This window comes from Canis lupus, chromosome 13, assembly GCF_048164855.1.
Source record: "Canis lupus baileyi chromosome 13, mCanLup2.hap1, whole genome shotgun sequence".
NCBI classification, from domain to species: domain Eukaryota; kingdom Metazoa; phylum Chordata; class Mammalia; order Carnivora; family Canidae; genus Canis; species Canis lupus.
Window position 1 is genome coordinate 41,004,036 of NC_132850.1, and position 19,520 is coordinate 41,023,555.

Genomic DNA, 19,520 nt, shown 5'->3' on the forward strand with positions numbered 1-19,520 from the left:
CCTTCTGAGGGTCCTACTACCATTTCTCTGCCCTCTGGCTCACCATCTGCTTTGTTAATGTTTCCCAACTGCTTTGAAACCATGGGCACATTAGGGATGCCTGCAGATGCTTCTCATTTCCTTCCTTCTGTCCACGTCCCTGCTGTTCTTTCCTTCTAAGGGCATTCACACACCATACCATCTTCTTGACCCCGGTCCACATCATGGTCTCATTAAAATCTGACTCTCAGAATGTTTCTGTAAACCCTTCTCTTTGAGCGCAATTAACTTAACTCCTAATAATTATTTCTTCCCCTCAAACCTTTGATTTTCACCATTTTATAGATCAGGGTTTTCCAAATATTACATAATATTCAAATAGTTCTTTTAGATCAGTTTGGTAACCATTATCATAATGACTCTTTGTCTCTAACCTGGTAGAGTTTTATCTTAGAAAATATATATTTATTTGATATTTTAAAACCACTTGCCCTGCTGTGTTTCATACACAATTTGAAGTCATTCTGATCTCGATGTGGGCTCCATTCTAGCCTGGTGTGAGCCTGGGGCCCGGGGACCTCTCAGCCTTCCCGTCAGAGACTGGGGTGGGGCGGACGGGGGTGATGCCTACCCTGTCCTACCTCATGCGCGATGCGATGTGGAGGAGAATACTAAGATGCTGTGTCCGTGGAGTGTTTGGGTTTCTGCACCTAGAACATTTTCTGCTCACAATTCGGTGCGGGCTGTTGTACCTTCAGCCCCGAAGGGCACCGTATCCACTTTTATTGTGTCCCCAGCAGCACTTGCCCCGTGGCCCGGCTGCCCTCACTTGTCATGATTGCGGGATGATTGCGGCGGCCCCAGAAAGGAGTCTCTCTGCCTCTCAGCTTGCTTCTTCCCGTCTGTTTATATACACATGTCAAGTGTATATAAATTATATATATATATATAGTGGCGCCCAACTGAGATTGCCTGTGTGGGGCAACAGTCTGGGATGTTTGTTGGGTGTTCCAAGCACCTGGCACTGAGCACTAGCTAAGCATCAATGAGCGAACTAAGGAAGGCGCCTGAGACGTCCCAGAACAGGGAGCCGGGTAGCCTACCAGCACTCATTTATTTGTGCTGTGTTCAGGGTATCTACCAGGGTGTAATCAACCTTCTGTTTTATTTTTTTTTTCAACAGACAGAGATGTGAGCAGTGGGAGTTATAACCTTTCCTCTGCGACGACAGGCAGCTACTACAGTTGTGTCAGCCAGATCACCATAGGTGAGCAATTTTGACATGTTGTTTTGTAGAACTTATTATTGCTTGGAAATGCCTGGGGTGGGGTTGCTGAGGAGGGAGTAGAAAACATATTAGCAGGGGCCTGTATTTTCAGAATCAGAGCTAATACTCAGTGAACTTACCTTGCTAGAGCACCCTCTTGTGGATTCTTACTGCTTTTGCATAGATCACAGGTAGCTCAAAAAAAAAAAAAAAAAAAAAATCCCCATGTTTGCCCAACATTTCATCATTTGCTTTGATTCATTAATTTGTATATCACCTGTATTATTATGTGCTTAATTATAAAATTGATTTCCTTTTTAAGATTTGTATTCATCTATTGCTGCTATTGGCCATTAATATACATTATTTTGTTTAATTGGGACTAAATGAGGAGGGTACTATTCAAAACTCAGTAATGTGGACACCTGTAAAAAGAAAGAATAATTATGAACCCCTAGAATTTATTTAAATTATTTTTATTATTATAATGATACTTAAGTGTGTTCAAACATAAAACTAAGTATAGGAACCTTATGGCCATATTAATAGCCATACAAATCAAGTTGAATTTACAAGTAAAACTTAAAACATTGACAAGCAAAAATATTACAAATATATCACATTAATTTAATATGCTAGACATTGTTTTGCTGAGGGACAGTTACTTGTAATGCAGTGTGGTGCAGCAGCGTGGAGTCTTTGAGTTCAGTACAGCTTTTTTGCTAGGTATTCATGATAACTCTGTTCAGTCTACTATGAAACCTCTGCAAATGCTGGTGAGGTTATTGGATTTTCCCTTGGTATGAAGGTGCCTGGCCACATCCATCTGCCTCATCTCTTACTGGGTTTACTGATTGGTGCCAACTTGATGGAAACACAAAAGCAAATCTAGGTGCTAAAATTAAGTGGTGGAACTGGGTCCACAATATGTGTCTATGACTTTTTAAATGATTAACTTTAAAATGAAAAATTAAAAAAGAAAAGTTCTTAAAAAATAAATTAAAAAAAGAAGTTCTTGTGGAGTGTTCATGGACCCTGGTTTGAAAACACTAAATAACTGGCAATCACTTCCTAAAGACATTTGTTAAGTAGAGGGAGGTTCAGAGGAGGAGGGTGACAAGATGAATACATGAATGAAAGGGATTCTGATGGTGAACAAGACGGATTTCGTGGGGCTGGGGGTCTGGTGTCATAACAGAATAAGTGGCTGTGACTTTGCTTTTGACATGGGACAGTAATGGACTTGAGAGGTGGGATATGAGCTGGTCTGGAGGTAGAGATGTGGGAGTGCTGGCAGGACTAGTCATTGACTGGCTGGGGGAAAGACAGGTGTACCTTGAGACTTTGGGTCAGGGTGACAGGGGGTCTGAGCCACCCCTAGAAATACAGCAGACAGGAAGAGGACTTGATGGCTTAGACGGTAGCTATGTCAGACTTGAGGTGCCTGAGGAGCACGTGGGAGCTTTCTCGGTGCTAAGCACTGTGCTGGGTGCTTTTTCTGTACTTACTCATTTACTCGTCACAAAAATCTTCCAGGTCAGATACTATTATTTCCCCCATTTTTTTCAGATGAGGAAACTAAATTCTAGAGAGGTTAACATGTTACAGAGGGATCCATGGGTAGGAGCAGCTGGAATTTGAACCCAGGTAATCTAGTGCCCATTGGACAATGCTCTTGCTATTTGCCACAGGCCTAGCATCCTTTCCTGGTCTTCTTGGGTTCCTAGCTCCAAGTCCAATGTATGTGGAGGTTCTCCCCACCCCCCACCAGTACCAAGCAATTTTTAGACACCAGCGGGGTTTTTGATATTTCAATTCAGTTCTGACACCAAAAATCGCCTTCATTGGTAACAAGACACCCATGTCACTTCTATGGTTCTGACACATTTTCAGCAACTGTGGATGAAGACCAGATGTATCTGGAGAATATATTTTGGTCATCTCAATGACCAAGTATCTATTTCTTCCAAGTCTTTATGTTGTACCTTGTCTAGTCAGCCTCAGCCACCATGTTAGCGTGTTATGGGTTGAACTGTGTCCCCTGAAAGTCCTAACCTCTGAATGTGACTTTATTTGGAAATGGGGTCTTTGCAGATAGAATCAAGTTAAGAAGAGACTCCATTAGGGTGGCCTTCTAATCCAGTATGGTGGGTGTAGAGGAGAAGACACATGGACACACGGGGAAAAACATTGCATGATGGTGCAGGCAGAGATTAGAGGGATGTGTGTGCAAGTCAAGGAATGCCAAGGATTGCCAGCAACCTCAGAAACTAAGAGAAAGGCATGGAACAGGCTCTCCCTAGAGGCTTCGGAAAGACCACGGCCCTGCTGACATCTTGATTTCAGACCTCTAGCCTTCAAAGCTGTGAGAGAATAAATTTGTTTTTTATAAACTGCCCAGTTTGTAGTCCTTCATCAGCAGCCCTAGATGATGATACAGCAGGTCCTCCCAGTGCAGAGGTGCCTCTGAGGGGAGGTGGGCATGACACACAGTTTTCTCAGAAGGTGATGGGGTCACCAAAAGGCTCTTTAATGTTGCTTCAGTTCCCTGACCCAAAGTGTCTGAAACCATAAGGAAATTTATTTCACATAACAGGAGGCCCAAAGGCATGTTTGTCCTTGGGACGGGTTCAGGAAGCTGCTCCATGATGTTGCCAAAGATCTTCCATTTGCCTTCTGGTTGAGTTTATGTTAGTACAGCAGCCAGGTAGCTGCCATTGTTCCAGGCATTGTGTTCAGGCACAATGATCACAGGAGAGGAGCTTTGGAGCCTTCCTCGGGCTTTCCCTTGCGGAGCTGACACCTTCTCCTGAAGCCCCCACACACTGCTCCTATCCCATTGGGCAGGGGTGGATCTCACGACCCCCCCCCCACCTTGAACCCATCATTGGCAGGGGAGATGGGGAGGTAAGAGTCTCCTTGGACACGTCAGAGTTTCTGGGGAGGGAAGGGGGCAATGTCAGCTTTCCCAGTGGCTGATGGTGGGGGGGGGGGGGTAGGTATGCCGAATGCCCAAAGTGGGCCTCTGCTGGGAGGAGGGAGAGGGTGATTTTGCACTGACATCAGGCACTGTCCATGCCCCACAGTCTTTTTTTTTTTAATATTTTATTTATTTATTTGAGAGAGCAAGAGGGAGAGAGAGAGAGAATGAGCATAGGAGGGACAGTGGGAGAGGGAGAAGCAGCTCCCTGCTTAGCAGGGAGCCCAAGGCAGGGCTCCATCCCAGGACCTGAGCCAGAGGCAGGGCCTAACCCACCGAGCCACCCGGGCACCCCCCCACTTCCCACCATCTCTCTGGTACAAAGAACTTTAGCAATATTTATAGCAAAAGAAGAAAATAATGAACAGCTTTAGTTAGACTTGAAGTTCTAGGGGGAGGACGGATCTCTGGGTCACACAGCAGTTTCTTTTTTTAAAAGTTCTTTTTGTTCTCTTTCATCTCCTGCACCTGGGTTCTTCTCTTACTCAATACTTACTCATCCATTTCATATAAGAAAATAGCATTCCTGTGGGCTTCCTGTGAATACAAGAGCCCATGTTCTGTCCAAAGAAGTGTTGGCGAACAAACAAAACAACAGCTAAGGAACAATAACAATGACGACAAAGACAACTGGGAACAGAAGAAGACTCCTTCTGGAATCCATGTATTCATGAGACATGGACAACTCCTCATGTTCTGATGGTGAACTCTGATTCTACCCATGTGTGAGAGATTTTAAAACATCAGAGTTAATGAACAGCTTTTTCTAAAACAGCTTACAGTTTTGAATGTTCCTTATATGTCTCCTTTCACAATTTTGGGTGAGATGTTGACCTAGAACTCCCAGGGACCTGAAACCCCTGCTCCGACCCCACTCCCTCCCCACCCCCCGCCCAGGGACAGGTTGATGGATGAGGGACAATGGCTTGGCTGCCAATGTGACATTTCTGTTACTTGGCTCTTGGACATTTGGACGCCAGCTGTTCCCCTGGATGGTTGGTTACCCCTTCAAAATACTTTGACCTCATTGCAAATCCAGGCTGGTATGTTTATATTCCATTATAATCATGCAGATATTATCATATAGTTAATTTCTATCAATAGCATGGTTTAAAATTTTTGCTAAAGAACTCCATTTCTGAAGGAAATGATGTGGTCATTTTCTAAACAAAAAAAGGGGGGGGAGGAGCTTGTTAGCTATGTGAACAATGTCTTTTCAAATCAACGATACATGATAAGTCAGCTATCCTTTTATTAAAGAAATGGTAAAATCTGGAATTATGGAGAATCCAGATTTCCCTGGGACTTTTACACATGACACTTCTGTGCTGTGCTCTATTTGGTATCATGACTCCAGAGAGGAGCTTGGGAATGTGGAAAGGGAAAGAGGAGTTTGAGCACATTTCCGAATGAAGCAACAGGCAAGGGAAAAACATGGTCTGATAGTCACTCTACTGTAAAAGGGTTCCCTGGTAACGCCTCTTCAAGTTTTTAATACAAACATAACGAAAGCCAAGTTAAATGGAGAATCCTGGAATTTCATTTCTAGGGCCCAGTGAGCTCTGGGAAAGTATTGATCACACAACAAATTTGCATCCGCGGTTTAGTCCAGCAAGCATGACCAGGGCAGCCCTGGGCTCGGGAGCATTCGGTTCAGAGTTCCAAGCCCTGAGAATCTGTGTTCCTGTTGGCCATCACTGGCGGCCCTGGGGCCCTTACTCAGGAGGGATGCACTCACCTTCATCACCACTCTGTTCCACATCCTAGAACTCACCTCTTAGGAAGGCGACTTACCCAGAAGAGTCCAAACAATCCGATAGGCCAATTCTCAAGTGTGTCACCATTTCCCTTTCCTCTAGCATTCTTGTCCATTGGGATTGGTCTGTGAAAAGTTGTTCAGGAAGGAATAAACAATATGAGGGTGATTTGTAGGGGGATGGGCCCCGTTTCAAGGCCCCCTGGAACCCCTCTTGCCACTTGCTCTCTTCACACCCATGTTGTCTTCAGTGAGCCTGGGCTTGAATCTTGACTGTTACTTCTGTGGAGCTTTGCTCTTGGAGAAGTAATAATGTCCTTTGGCCTCAGTTTCCTTATCTGTCAAATGAGAATATTAGTATCTGCCTGGCAAGGTTATTGCGAGGTTTGAATGAGGTGGTGCTGGTAGTCCCTTAGGATGATGCCGGTAAGTGTTAGGCAGTATTAACATTTTTAGTGGATTTATTATTTTGTGCCAGCGAAATATTATTTGTTTCTAGGCCTCACCCATGACTTCTATGTGGGTAACTGCTAGATTTATAGCTCTGGTCCTATTTCTCTTAATCCTCATTTCCAAATTTTTTCCCCCAGCTACCTTCCAGATATTTCCACATAGATACTTCCACTGAAACTCAAACTCCTCGTGTCTAAAAACACAGCCAACCTTACTCAGCCCTTGCAAGGCCAGTCGTTCTGACTGCCATGGTGAGGATGAGGAAATTCTGTTTGCCGCAAGTCTTCTCAGACATCTTGCTAGGGAGGGACAGACCTACCTGGTAGCCCTGAGCTCCTTTCTTTAGTCCACGTCATGTATCTCTTTGGACTTCTTCTCCTTTTCTCCTGTCCACACTTACATTCGGTCCCTTGAGAATGCCTCCCTAGCCTCTCCTTTACAGCTTGCTGCATCTACAGCTTGTTGCATCATCTCCTGGCTGCTGGCATCTAGGAACCCAGTGAACAGTGGAATCTACTAGGTGCCAGCTCTGAGCCCAGCTTTGTGTTAGGTACTAGTGGGAGAGGAGGGAGGAAAAGAGCCAAACGGACTTTGGGAGAGAGTTTCAAAGACAACTGACACACCGTCAAACCTTGAGGGAGGTTCGGTTCATGAGGGATCCAGGCATAGATAAAATAAAAGACTTGGCTGTAAAATGTAGGTAGGGATTGTTTGACCTGTACCCTGTTCCCGCATTTCCAGTGCAGTGTGGGTGGGTTGCCCCTGACACCATGGTTCAGGCTGTAGAATCTACACAGGTGTCCTCCCTTGTTACCTCTTCTGGGCTTCCTTGATTCCTCGACCCACCCTCCCCAGTTCAGACTTTCTTTTCTGACACCTCCAGTCCCCACGTCACCAGCACTCTTGAGTGGCCGTTACTTCATAAAGGCTTCAAAAACTTTGGGGGTGACAGGGGAGGCCTCCCAGGAGAGATACCCGCCCAGAGTGAGAAGGGACAGATTCTGGCTACTTCTGCTGCCATTCGATGATGGGATCCTCGGCTCACAAACTTTCAGGGATATTGTTTTGCTTGCCAAAAAATTCCGTTTTCTTACATTGGCATTTAAGACCCTCAACCCTGTATATCAACCTACCTTTCCATCTTTGCTTTTTATTTCCCTTCCAGATTAAACTCCTATTCCTAAATTCTCTATCCAGGTTGCAAATATAAAGGCTTGGAGAAGTCAGGAATGGAAGATAAATGAGGGAAGTGGGCTGGAACTAAGAAATTAGGGAGTGATGGGAACTGCGGCCCACTGCAATTCCCTCCGTCTCGTGCACTCGAAGAGGGGAGCTGCTGTGGTCACTCTGGCCAACACTTGCCATCTGGGAATGGGGTCCCGTGTTGCTTGTCTTTAGGAGAAGATCAAGAGAGATGTTTCAAGAGAAGCCAGAAAGCTGGATTCTCTTAAGGACTTTCTAGATTTTTATTGTTGTTTATTTGAATTTGCATTTTATTTCCAGTTAAGGCAAGCACGGGCTACGTAAAACATATCTGCAGAACAGATGTATCCCTCTGTCTCCTCTGGCCTCTGGGTCACAGCCCTTGCCTATAAGGCTGAGTTCATACCACCCTCTCCGTGACCTAGTCCCTCTAACTAGGAGCGCTTCCTCCCATGAGATCCTGCGGGAACTTCTCTGTACTGCTTTAAACTGTTTCTTTCAACTTACTTTGTACTGTAGTGAGTTGTGGTTTACGAGGTAGAACACAGATTTTGGAGTCAGACAGATCTGGGCTTAAATTCTGCCTCTGGCACTTACTGGCTGCTTGACCTAGGGCAAGTTGCGATCCAGTTTCCTCATCCATGGAGTTGAAATAGTAACAGTCTCCTTGTACACATGCTGTGAGGATTAGTGTCAGTTGTGCAAAGTATCTAGCACATAGTAGGCCCTCAGTAATTTTTTTTTTCATTATGAACATCATACTTATCTCCTTTATGGGACTCTGAGTTCCTTATGGGCAACAACTACACAGTTGCACATGGTATGCACTTACTAAACGTATGTTGAGTGGTGAACACGACCCATTAAGTGTGACGATCCCTGTCTGCTTATTAGTAACATGCATCCTTATCTCAAGTCTCAAGTGGTGTTCAATTTGAGTCATAGCTCAGATTTTTGGGAAATACAGAAACAGATAAGGTAGGAGGCTTTGCTTGCTGCTTCTAACCTGATGTGTTTGTCTCTCCAGGTTATGATGTTGCTGGGCCTGTTGCAATTGGGCTCACCCACTGGAAAAATCCATATGCACAAGGCAGACCCACCCTCCCATCAGATCTGCCTCTCTTCATCTCCAAAGATGCAGGCATCCCTGTGTACCATCGATCCTTCACCCACAGGACTGAGCTGGCCACACCTCTATCTTGCCCAGCCTCACTGTCCATCACTCCAGTGCCTTCTTACAGCAGCAGCAGCCAGGAAACCCTCAGTCAAGACACGACAGGTAAGAGTGTTGGCTCTCTGATGGAGATTCAGAGCTTGCACTTACAGGTTCCTTCACGCATTTCCCTGAACAAACTGCATCTGCATTTCTGCTTGTACAATGCTGTGGACTCTGACAATTCCCCTGTATTCACTGGCCCTTGGTAGCTTGACCATACCAGGGGGAAGGTTAGATGTGTTTAGGAATATTTGACCACGGTGTTGGTTCTATTGGGTAAACATCATCTGGAAATCAACTCCCCATCAGAATTCTGAGTTTTGTCATATGAACTTTTGTTTGATGTCTTTAATTCTCTGTTTAGTTATGAGGCATCTTTCATGGACTACACTCTAGTCTTCAGAAACATCATTTTTGAATACCTTAGTTACTAGCAAGTCGTGCTGTGCCACCACATTGCTCTTTGTCAGGGCTTTGCTAACTGCTGCCTGTCAGCCAAATCTGAGCTGTCCACCTGTTATTTGTGTGGCTCAAGAACTAGGAATAGGTTTTACTTTTTAAAAAATGATTGGTGTCATCGTTCATTCATTAAGTCTGACTTAGTATTGATTGTAGCTGCTATAACAATACCCGGACCAGGTGGTCTATAAACAACAGAAACTTATTTATCACAGTCGTGGAGGCTGGAGGTTTAAGATCAGGGTGCCAGCGGGGCCAGGTGAGGGCCCTTGGTCAGGTCTTAGACTTCTTATGTTATCCTCCTACGGTGGAAGGGGCGAGGGATCTTTGTGAGGTCCCTTTTATGAGAACACTAATCTTATTCTTGCAGGCTCCACCCTCATGACCTAAACATCTTCTTTTTTTTTTTTTTTGACCTAAACATCTTCTGAAGGCCCCATCTCCTTAATACCATCACCTCAGGTATTAGGATCTCAACATACGAATTTGGGGGATGAGGGGATAAATATTCAGACCATAAGCTGGAAAAAAAAGAATCATGATATTTGGAGACATACGTAAATTATGTGAAATTTAGATTTCACTGTTCATTATAAAGTTGTATTGGGACATAGCCACATTCATTTATGTATTATTGTCTCTGGTGGTTTTTAGTGACAATGGCCCAATTGAGTAATTATGACAGAGCCTGTATGGCCCGCAAAGCCTAAGATATTTACAGTCCGGCCCTTTGCAGAAAAATGTTTGCCAGCCGCCGATCTGTGGGATCTCCGGGAGTCATGACTTAAACAGCCAGGGCAAGAAAAATGCTCACGACACATTGCCTTAAAATGTATAACTTACCTTGCACTTTAGATGAGTTAAAGAATGCTTTATGCAAGGATAACCCGTTGTTTTTATTTCTAAAGTCTCACTTGGCACTTTAAATTATGAAAAACCTCTCCTGCCACATTTTTCTCCTGTAGATATAGCACTTAGAAGTAATGGCTTAGTCGGACAAATCCAACGGGTAATCTCCGTTCTGGAATATAAATCTATGAAGTTGACAATGCGACATTCAGGATGACACTGAACAGCTCATAGATGCCGCCATCTGGAGGTGAGATGCTGATGTTGCAGAAGTTCGGGATTGTCAAAAGCCACGTCTGAAACAGGAGACTGCAGGCTCCCCTAAATGTGCAGGATCTCCACCGACTTGTTAACGATGCACATTCTCGTCCCCCCCGCCCCCCTCCGGGGAGGCTGTGTCCATGGCAGGGAGTAAGCTTCAGCAGTCTGTGTTCTGCAGGCCACCCTCTCCGGAGAGTTTGGTTTCTGAGGTTTCTCTAGATGCCTTGGGGTTCCCTTCGGTTAAGTGGCTAGATGGTCTTGCCTGGCTTGTTAAGGGACATTTGCATACAGGAACTGTCTTTCCAGGCCTAACTGAGGACTGATTTAAGAGTAGAAAAACCACGCTCTGGGTTGAACTTCAAAATTTCCTGGGTCTTGATGTAATTGTGAATGAAAAAGGACTCTGTGCTTACTTTAAAAGCTTAATAAAGTCTGAAGTTAAAAAAACTGCAGTGCTGCTTTTGGCCAGGGTAGCTGCAGGGTTCTGGCATTTCTTTGGCAAAGAGGAGCATGAACTGGCAGCTGCCAGATTAACATTTTATCACGTTTCTCCACAAGTTGACTTTTTCTTTCCACAGAGTGCCATCCTCAGAAGCGATCCAATTTCTAGAGGAGGTTTCTATTTTTAACTCGCAGATTTTCAAAAACAAATTAAAAGCCCATAGTTTTCTTCGTTCCTGGGAACTTTCCATTAGCAATAAAATTCTGGATTTTTTCCCCACCCAATTGTTTATTATTATTTTTATTTCTATGCTTATAAAGTTATCCTCAGCATTTACAGATATATTAAATGAGCATGTAGTATTTTATTATAGAAAATTAAAGATGCTAGTATAGCTTCTGTAAGTCTCAATTTTGATTATATGTAATCAAAATATATTTGTTTGATTTTTTACAACAATTTATTGATTTTAATACATATTTCTGTGTGAATGCATCCAGTTTCCTTTCTCCTTACTTTCTTTTTTCTTTTTTAATAAGGTTGATGTTATTATTTGTTTATATTTTAGTTTTTGCTTCCCTTGCTAGTTTGAAGAAACCTCTAGGGTGAGACAAGTGGTTCCACTACACCAGAATTTCCTAAAGATTCCAGGCTGTGCCAGCTATCCCTTCACATTTCTAAGCCATCTCTCTTCTGCAAGGCTGTAGGTCTGATGTTGGAGGAGCCAACCCATTTTAGTCACAAAATCACTTTACACTTCTCTCTTGATTGTCGGAGTTTTCTTATGCTTAAGAATTTCTCCAAACATATTTAAAAATAATGTTTCCATTTAATAAACCCACTCTACAATTCTAGAAGCAACTAAAAAGACACAAAATGACTAGAGTTTCTGGAATTCTCCTTTTACTGAGCTCTGTTTACTCTTGCCATCATCCTGTGCCATCATCCTTTCCCATTATTGCATGACTAACTCTTACAATAGGTTCTCTAGGTTTGACTTTACCTAACCCTACTTGCCACCTTGCACAGTGAACAGCCTATGAAACTGCATGGTGGCCCTGGACATGGCACCCCTTCCTTATGGTGGAGAATGTTTTAATCAGTAAATAAATTGAGGCAGGTTAAGTTGGAAAAACAGTCTCCATTGTCTGGCTGGCTGCATCATTTTCATCCTTCTAGCCATCCATCCTCTGATACACACCGAATTCCCACTCCATGCCATGTACTGTGATAAGTCCTTGGAATACAAAAGTGATAAGGTGTCACCCCTGAGGAGCTCAAAGTCTGCCAGAGGAGACATATAAGCAAATATAGTATTTTAATTCAGTGCGGTAAGTGCTAAGATAGAAGATTTAACATTAGGTGATCACATACACATTTTTGTTATTATTTCATTAACATAGTATTAACATATAAATAATAAAGTATTAAAATATGCTATTATAAAAATATAATATGAAGATATATTCATGAAAATATATTGAGCACAAAAGATGTTACTAAATTATTTCTTCAATTAAAATAAGATGAGTTTGGGAGAACCATAGGAGGGAAGTCTGGGAACTGGCTCTGTCTCAGACATTCTGGGTAGATTTGATACCCAGTTTTTGATGATCAAGCTTTCCAACTTGCTTCACTACCAGCACATGACTTGCATTTTTGGCCACTCTCTGCCTCTAGCTGATTCTCAGTCACTCTCTCCCATTGTATTCAGTGTCCAGCAGCATGCTGATGACTCCAAAGTGCTATTGCCCTGTCTGATTTCCCTGCCAAGCTTTAAAGATGTATTTGCCTTCCAGAACTTTCAGCCTGGATGTATCCCAGACATCTCAAAATTACGTGCCACTAAAGGAACTTTCTCCTGGTAGCTCTCAGAGTTGATTTTCTTACTCTATTTAATGGTGTCACAGTCTGTCCAGACTCCTAAGCCAAGAAGTTGGTGTCCTCATGCTCAACTCTCTGCTGGCGATCTGCCTCCAGAGCCAGCTGGCTAACACATGCATTATATTTACCTGAGAAATATCTCCAATTAAGAGCATTCTCATCATCCCTAACAGAGACTAGCTCAAATTCTCATCATCTCTACCTGGACTAGTACAGCAGTCTTAAAGCCAGCCTCCCTACATCTTAATTCTTCCATGTCCACAGGGTTCACTTGTCCAAATCCATCTCTCTGTCTTTCTCTCTTCCTTCTTCCATTACTGCCCTCTCCTGCCACTTGTGAAAACTTGTGTTATTTCCCCATGGCCAACAGAATAAAGTCTAAACCCTTCATATATGGTACTTGAGGGCCTTCCTGACTAGCTTACCTGACCCCCTAACATCTCTCACCACCCTCTTCAGATGCATCCATGCAGTAGTTACATGGTATTCTTTACTGTTCCTCAAAGATTCACAATTTTGCACATGCTGTGCCATTTGTATGGATACCCTTCCTTATACTCTCCTCCTAGGAAATTTTTTTCTTCAGATGTACCTAACAGGTGACCTCCTCTGTGAATTCTTTTTTTCTCCTCAGCATATTTAATCGCTCTTTCTGTTTCCACTGGCAACTCCTATTGACATCTTGAATTCTGCTCTTGTTAGACTGCAGAATAGTTTTTGTGTGTGGCTGGCCTACTAGATGGAAAGTTCTTCTATTGAGAATTGGTGTCTTAATCATGCATTTTTTGGTCATTGTTGAGCCTGGCATATAGGAAGTGTATTTTCTATGACTGTTTCAACTGTTGATTAGACACAGTGGAAGAGACAATTAGGCCTGGAAGATAGAGCTGAAGAAATCCAAATGCAGAATAGAGAGATAGGAGGCAGAAAAACGAGACGGAGGAGGTTGAAATATAGAAGACAGAATGAGAAAGTCCAACATGCAATGAATAGAAATCCTTTTATGGATTAAGAGAATAGAAAGAATGGAGAGACATAGAATATTAAAAAGCAACAACAATAATTTCCCAGAATTGACGAGAGATACAAATATTTTGATTCAAGAACACAATGAGTGCCAAGAAAAATAAGTAAAATTAAATTCACATATTATAAACATATTCTGGTGAGTTAGCAAAACACAATAACAAAAATATTAGAATTCTCAGGGGAAAAAACAGATTTCTTACAAATGAGAAACAAACTGAGGGTAGACTTTCCAATAGTAGTGATAATGGCCAGAGGATAGTAGATTGATGTCTTAAAAGTACTGAAGGAAGTAACAGTCAATTCAGAATTATAAATCTAGCTAAATGATAACTGAAGAGGGAGGTCAGCTTTAAAACATTTTTCTTTTGGAAAAAGATTGGGAAAGTATACCCCATGCACCCCTAGTGAAAGGATGACTGAAAAGCCTGTTTTAGAAAAGAAGGAAATTGAACCTAGAAGGAAGGACCAAGATGAAAGAAATAATGAGGGGAAACTATATCTTTTTAATTCCAAAGGATACTCTCTAGAAGAATAGTTTTCAACCAAAACTGATTTTGTTTCTGGCGGACATTCGGCAATGTCAAGAGATGTTTTTGGTTGACCCAAGTGAGGAGGAGCTACTCGGGTGTTGGAGGCCAGGAATGCTGCTAAACATTGTGCAATGCATGCGACATGGTCACTAACTCATTGTTTCACGTTCATCATTCATTCTTCATGCTACTTCCTTCCTTCCTTTGTGTTTCTCTTCCTAGGTGTTGCACCCTGCCCTTGCAACGGGCCCTGCCATTGTGGCATTTCTAGGGCTCTGTTCTTTCTGAGGCTATCCTTGATAAAGTGTGCCTTTGGCACTTTGGATTTTCCCTTTTCTGTATTTCTTCCTGTCCTTTAAACTCTTCCTAAGTTTTATTTCATGCTGCACCTAGGCCTTTTCTCTTCTCGTGCACTTGATCAGTTTCTCAGCCTTGTCATTATTGACCGTTTTGAGCAGAGTGATTCTTTGCTGTGGGGGCTGTCCTGTGCACCGTAGAGGTTTAGCAGCATCTCTGGCCTCTATCCCTCTGGATGCTCATTATGACAACCAAAAATATCTCCAAACATTGCCAGATGTCCCTGGTGTGTGTGTGTGTGTGTGTGTGTGTGTGTGTGTGTGTGTGTGTGAGCAAAATTGTCCCCAGTTAAAAATCATTGACTTACGTCAATTGAACCTGTCCCTGTTCTTTGGAGTTCTGCTTAGTGGGAGTAAGCTGGTAACCTAATTGTTGAGAATGTATTTGTGGGTTGTAATGAGTTTGACCTTATCTTTAACAAGAGCCTTTTGCAAACTGTATCCTCATCGAATGGATATGGAGGGAATTTCTTTCCAAAGAGGGAGATCCCCCCCCCCCACACACACATTTGGTGTCATTAAAAAAATAAGATTTATTTATTTATTAAGACAGATTGAGAGAGAGCAAGAGTGAGAGCGAGAGCGAGAGAGAGAGAGAGAAAGAGAGAGAGAGAAAGAGAGGGAGCGCAAGTGACAGCATGAGCTGGGGGAGGGGCAGAGGGAGAGAAAATCTCAAGCAGACTCCCTGCAGAGGCAGAGCCTGACAGTGGGGCTTGATCCCACAATGCTGAGATCATGAGCTGAGCTGAAACCAGGAGTCAGATGCTTACCTGTGTGAGCCACCCAGGAGCCCCAAGGTGACGCCTGTGATACTTGCCTGCTGGCTCCCACTTTATAGCCCTCTGAGGTGATGTCATAAATCAGAGCTGCTCCATTTGTGTCCAAGACCTGTGGTAATCTCCTTGCATCTCTCTACACAGGAAAAAGTGAGAACTCACACCTTTTGTGTCATGCTCTCCTCCTCCTGCCTGTCTTTTGCATGCCTCATGCCTCATCATGCCTCCCCACTTTCCCCCTAGTGGTCTCCTGGTAGATTTGGGTTTTAGAAAGAGATCCTTAGTGAATTCCAAACATTTCTTATGGATTTTAAATATGTTCCTTATGGGGCGCCTGGGTGGCTCAGTCATTTAAGTATATGCCTTGGGCTCAGGTCATGATCCCAGAGTCCTGGGATTGAGCCCTGCATCGGGCTCCCTCTTCTTGAGGTGTCTGCTTCTCCCTCTCCCACGCCTCTTCCCCTGCTCATGCATTCTCTCTCTCTCTTTCTCTCAAATAAGCAAATAAAATCTTAAAAATAAATATGTCCCTCATTTGTGAAAGGGAAGGAAGATGTAAATGACTATTCTCTGTTTCAAAGTGGTGATCACTTCCCAAGAGCCTAGCTCTTACCTGTGTACTCACAGTCTAAGCACAGCACTATGTCTCACGTGGGATGGGAGATGTTCATTTACCTTTCCTAGTGACCTCGTAAGCTTACCAGTGCTGCTTTATGTGTGAACTCTGAAAACCTGAGATACACCAGACTAAGGTGATACCATGGATTTGTCTGAAATACAGAGTACTTTAGAAGGGGCATCTATTTAATAGCATGAATTTAATTTCTTTCAACAAAATTGTGACTAGATACATTCAGAATTGATGCTGAAGGAAACAGGAGAATTTTAAATTTCAGAGGTAAGGTGCCACAAAGAGTGACCCTGCAAATTGAGCTCCTGATATGACCATGAGAGTAAAGTGACCCAGCTGGGAGATGAATAGTCTCCCTATTAGAGGTGCCAAGAGATGCCCACAGACCTGCCCCTGCTTGCATACTGTGTGACCAGTCAGACTAAATCCAGAAGCTCTGCTTGAAGTGTTAGCCCAGCTCAGTTCACGATACAGAGTAGTGGAAGGACAGCTACAGAAAACAGGACATTTTCCAAGTGATGTATTAGACATTTAACATGATTATTGATGTAGTTGGATTAATAATATTTACCTATAGGTATACAGGTAAAAGCTAGACCCTTTGTAGCTGCTCTTCATTGCATTCGTTCATGGTTTCTTTTTTTTTAAGATTTTATTTATTTATTCATGAAAGACACACAGAGAGACAGGCAGAGACACAGGGAGAGGGAGAAGCAGGCTCCCTCTGGGGAGCCTGATGTGGAACTCGATCCCAGGACCCCGGGATTATGCCCCGAGCCGAAGGCAGACCTCCAACCGCTGAGCAATCCAGGCATCCCTCTATGAATCTTCTTTAATGGAGTGGGTACACACCTGCTTCTTCCTCTGCCTTAAAAATGTTCCTTTTGATTAAAAAAAAAAAAGAAATATAAAAAAAATAAAAAATAAAACTTCTAAAAGTTTTCACCTGAAACTCATGTGACATTGTGTGTCAACTACAATTAAAAAAAAAAAAAAACTTCTAACAACAACAACAACAAAAAAAAGGTTCCTTTTGTCAAAATGTCCCTGAAGGAGTGTTTCAATTTTTTTAAAGATTTTGTTTGTTATTTAGGGTGGGAGGGGCAGAGGAAGAGGGAAAAAGAATCTCGAGTGAGACTCCTCTCTGAGTCTGACTTGGGGCTGGATCTCAGGACTCTGAGATGACGAGCTGAGCCGAAACTAAGAGTCGGTTACGTAACTAAGCCACCAAGGTGCCAGGAGTGTTTCAATTTTAATTGTATGCTATGGAAAAGATTTCCCGGTAAGGTTTATGTGAAATGTGTGTCTGATGGTTAACCTGTATAAGTTGGGTGGTCATAACAAGTCAAACCACTTGTCCTGGTTTTTTGGAAGGTGATTTGTGGTTTTCTGGAACACTGTTTGGGTAGAAGGTATCACAATAGAAGGGCAGGCATTTGAGTGGAGGTTGGTTAGGTAAGGGGCTGAAGTTCTAGGCAGTGGGTCAGCGTGCCAAGGTTGATTCCAGGGCAGCTGAGAGTAGTTGTGTCCTTCCCTTCAAGGTTCAACACTGAATGCGTTGTTCATAGAGATACTGTTGCACGAGGTAATTGGGTTCTCTCAGCTGTCACTCTGGTATTTCTAATTTTTTTTGGCATTCAGATCCAAAATCTTAACCACCATGTATATGCCACTTCTTAGAAAAACTGACATTAGTTGGGGATTCCCTGCACTTGAGGACTAAGAGGATCACTGGAAATATTCATTTGACAAGAGAATTGACTCAGAGACATAAATTGCTGAGCTCTCTTCAGAGTTCCTAATTTCCCTTTGTTCTCTTAAATTTGGCTATATTGTTCTTTTCAGAATTCAAGGCCCTGCCCTGTCATTTGATTTCTGATTCTAGCACAATCTTGTTAATTCCTTCCCTGTGTGTGGTGGTTATTTAGTTTTAGAAGATTAAAGACACCAGTGAATCAAGAAGTGATTAATGGCACATGAGGACAAAGTCAATTAAATGATGCAGCTGTGAAGTTACTTGAGGATTTCTGGTATAAGAAATTGAAAAGCTTGACTTAAGGCTGTATTTAATTTGATTTGTAAAGAATAATATATTTTAGAATCAAAGGCATTCAGATGCTACAATAAAGTCATCTATTCATCTAGTTGTCTAAGCTCCTGCTACTCAAAGTGTTGTCCTCAAGAGATAAGCGGGCCTGGTTGAAACAGTCCAAAGGTGTGGATATGATGGGCATTTTAGAGATAGGTTTAATTGGACTTGTGATTAATAGATGTGGTATGTGAGTGAGTGGAGATCCTGAGTAATGCCTTAAAGTTAAAATATGATACTGAAGCTTCGGAGCTTAGACCAGAGATTCTCAAACTTTATTTTTTTTTAAGATTTCTTATTTATTAATTCATGAGAGACAGAGAGAGAGAGAGAGGCAGAGACACAGGCAGAGAGAGAAGCAGGCTCCCTAGGGGGAGCCTGACGTGGGACTCGATCCTAGGTCTCCAGGATCATGCCCTGGGCTGAAGGGAGGCGCTAAACCGCTAAGCCACCCAGGGATCCCTAGATTCTCAAACTTTAATGTGAATGAAAATCACCCGGAGAGCCAGATCCTCTTAGTAGCTGTGGAGGGATGGGGGTGAGATTCTGCATTTCTAACAAGCTCCCATGTGATGGTTGTGGAGCTTGGAATTTAGTACAAGATGCAGATAACAATATTATACCAAAGAGCATATGGTTACCAACAAGCAGGTGCTGTGAAAGGAAGGGATATTCTTGAAGAATCTTGGTAGTATTGTTTTGATCAAAACATGCCTCTGAGTTCCCCAAACTGTGCTCTGTAAAGACATTTGCTTTACCCCCAGCTTTAAGTGGAAGGTCTGCTTGGGATGGGAAAATTATTGACCTATGAGTATAAATGTTTAGACACTAAAAACCAAACAAAAAACCCAACCACCATGGTACTGACTTGAGAGGGAACTTAGTTATCTTAGTTTGGGCTCCCTGGGAAATAGATGCTGAACCAGAGATGTACATGTAAGAAGTTTATTGCGGAGAGCCCTTGGGATCAAGGTGAGTGTGTGTGTGTGTGTGTGTGTGTGTGTGTGTGTGTTTGTGTGTATGTGTAGGGGGGATGGAAGGGTGGAAGATTAGAGAGATGATCTGGACTGTAATGTTGCACAAAGGACTCAGCCCATCACAAAGGGAGATCCGGAGCTGGGATGACCCTACAGAATTGTCCCACCATGGGGCTTTGGACCCTCCCATCATCGCCTGAATGCAATCTGCTGCTGGGAAGGGACTGACTTTGAGAACTTTGCTTTGAGAGCAAGGCCTCAAGAGAGGCCCAGCTGAGCACCATAGAGTGCCGACACTTTGTAGCGGCTGGGGGAGTAGGGTGGCGCAGCTGGCACCCAGCGTGTTGGCTGGTTGCAGTGAAGGAAGAGGGTACAACCGGGCA

The 19,520-nt window shown here is 43.1% G+C and overlaps 1 protein-coding gene across 1 annotated transcript in view; it reads left to right on the top strand.

Annotated features, from left to right (window-relative positions):
* The first annotated feature begins 1,167 nt into the window (after positions 1–1,167).
* ANO4 (anoctamin 4) overlaps positions 1,168–19,520 on the top strand; it is a 403,411-nt gene continuing 385,058 nt past the window's right edge. Inside the window, exons 1-2 of the mRNA XM_072773292.1 lie at positions 1,168–1,246; positions 8,666–8,917. The gene's annotated coding sequence lies outside the window, so the exon portion shown is untranslated. The remainder of the gene's footprint in view (positions 1,247–8,665; positions 8,918–19,520) is intronic.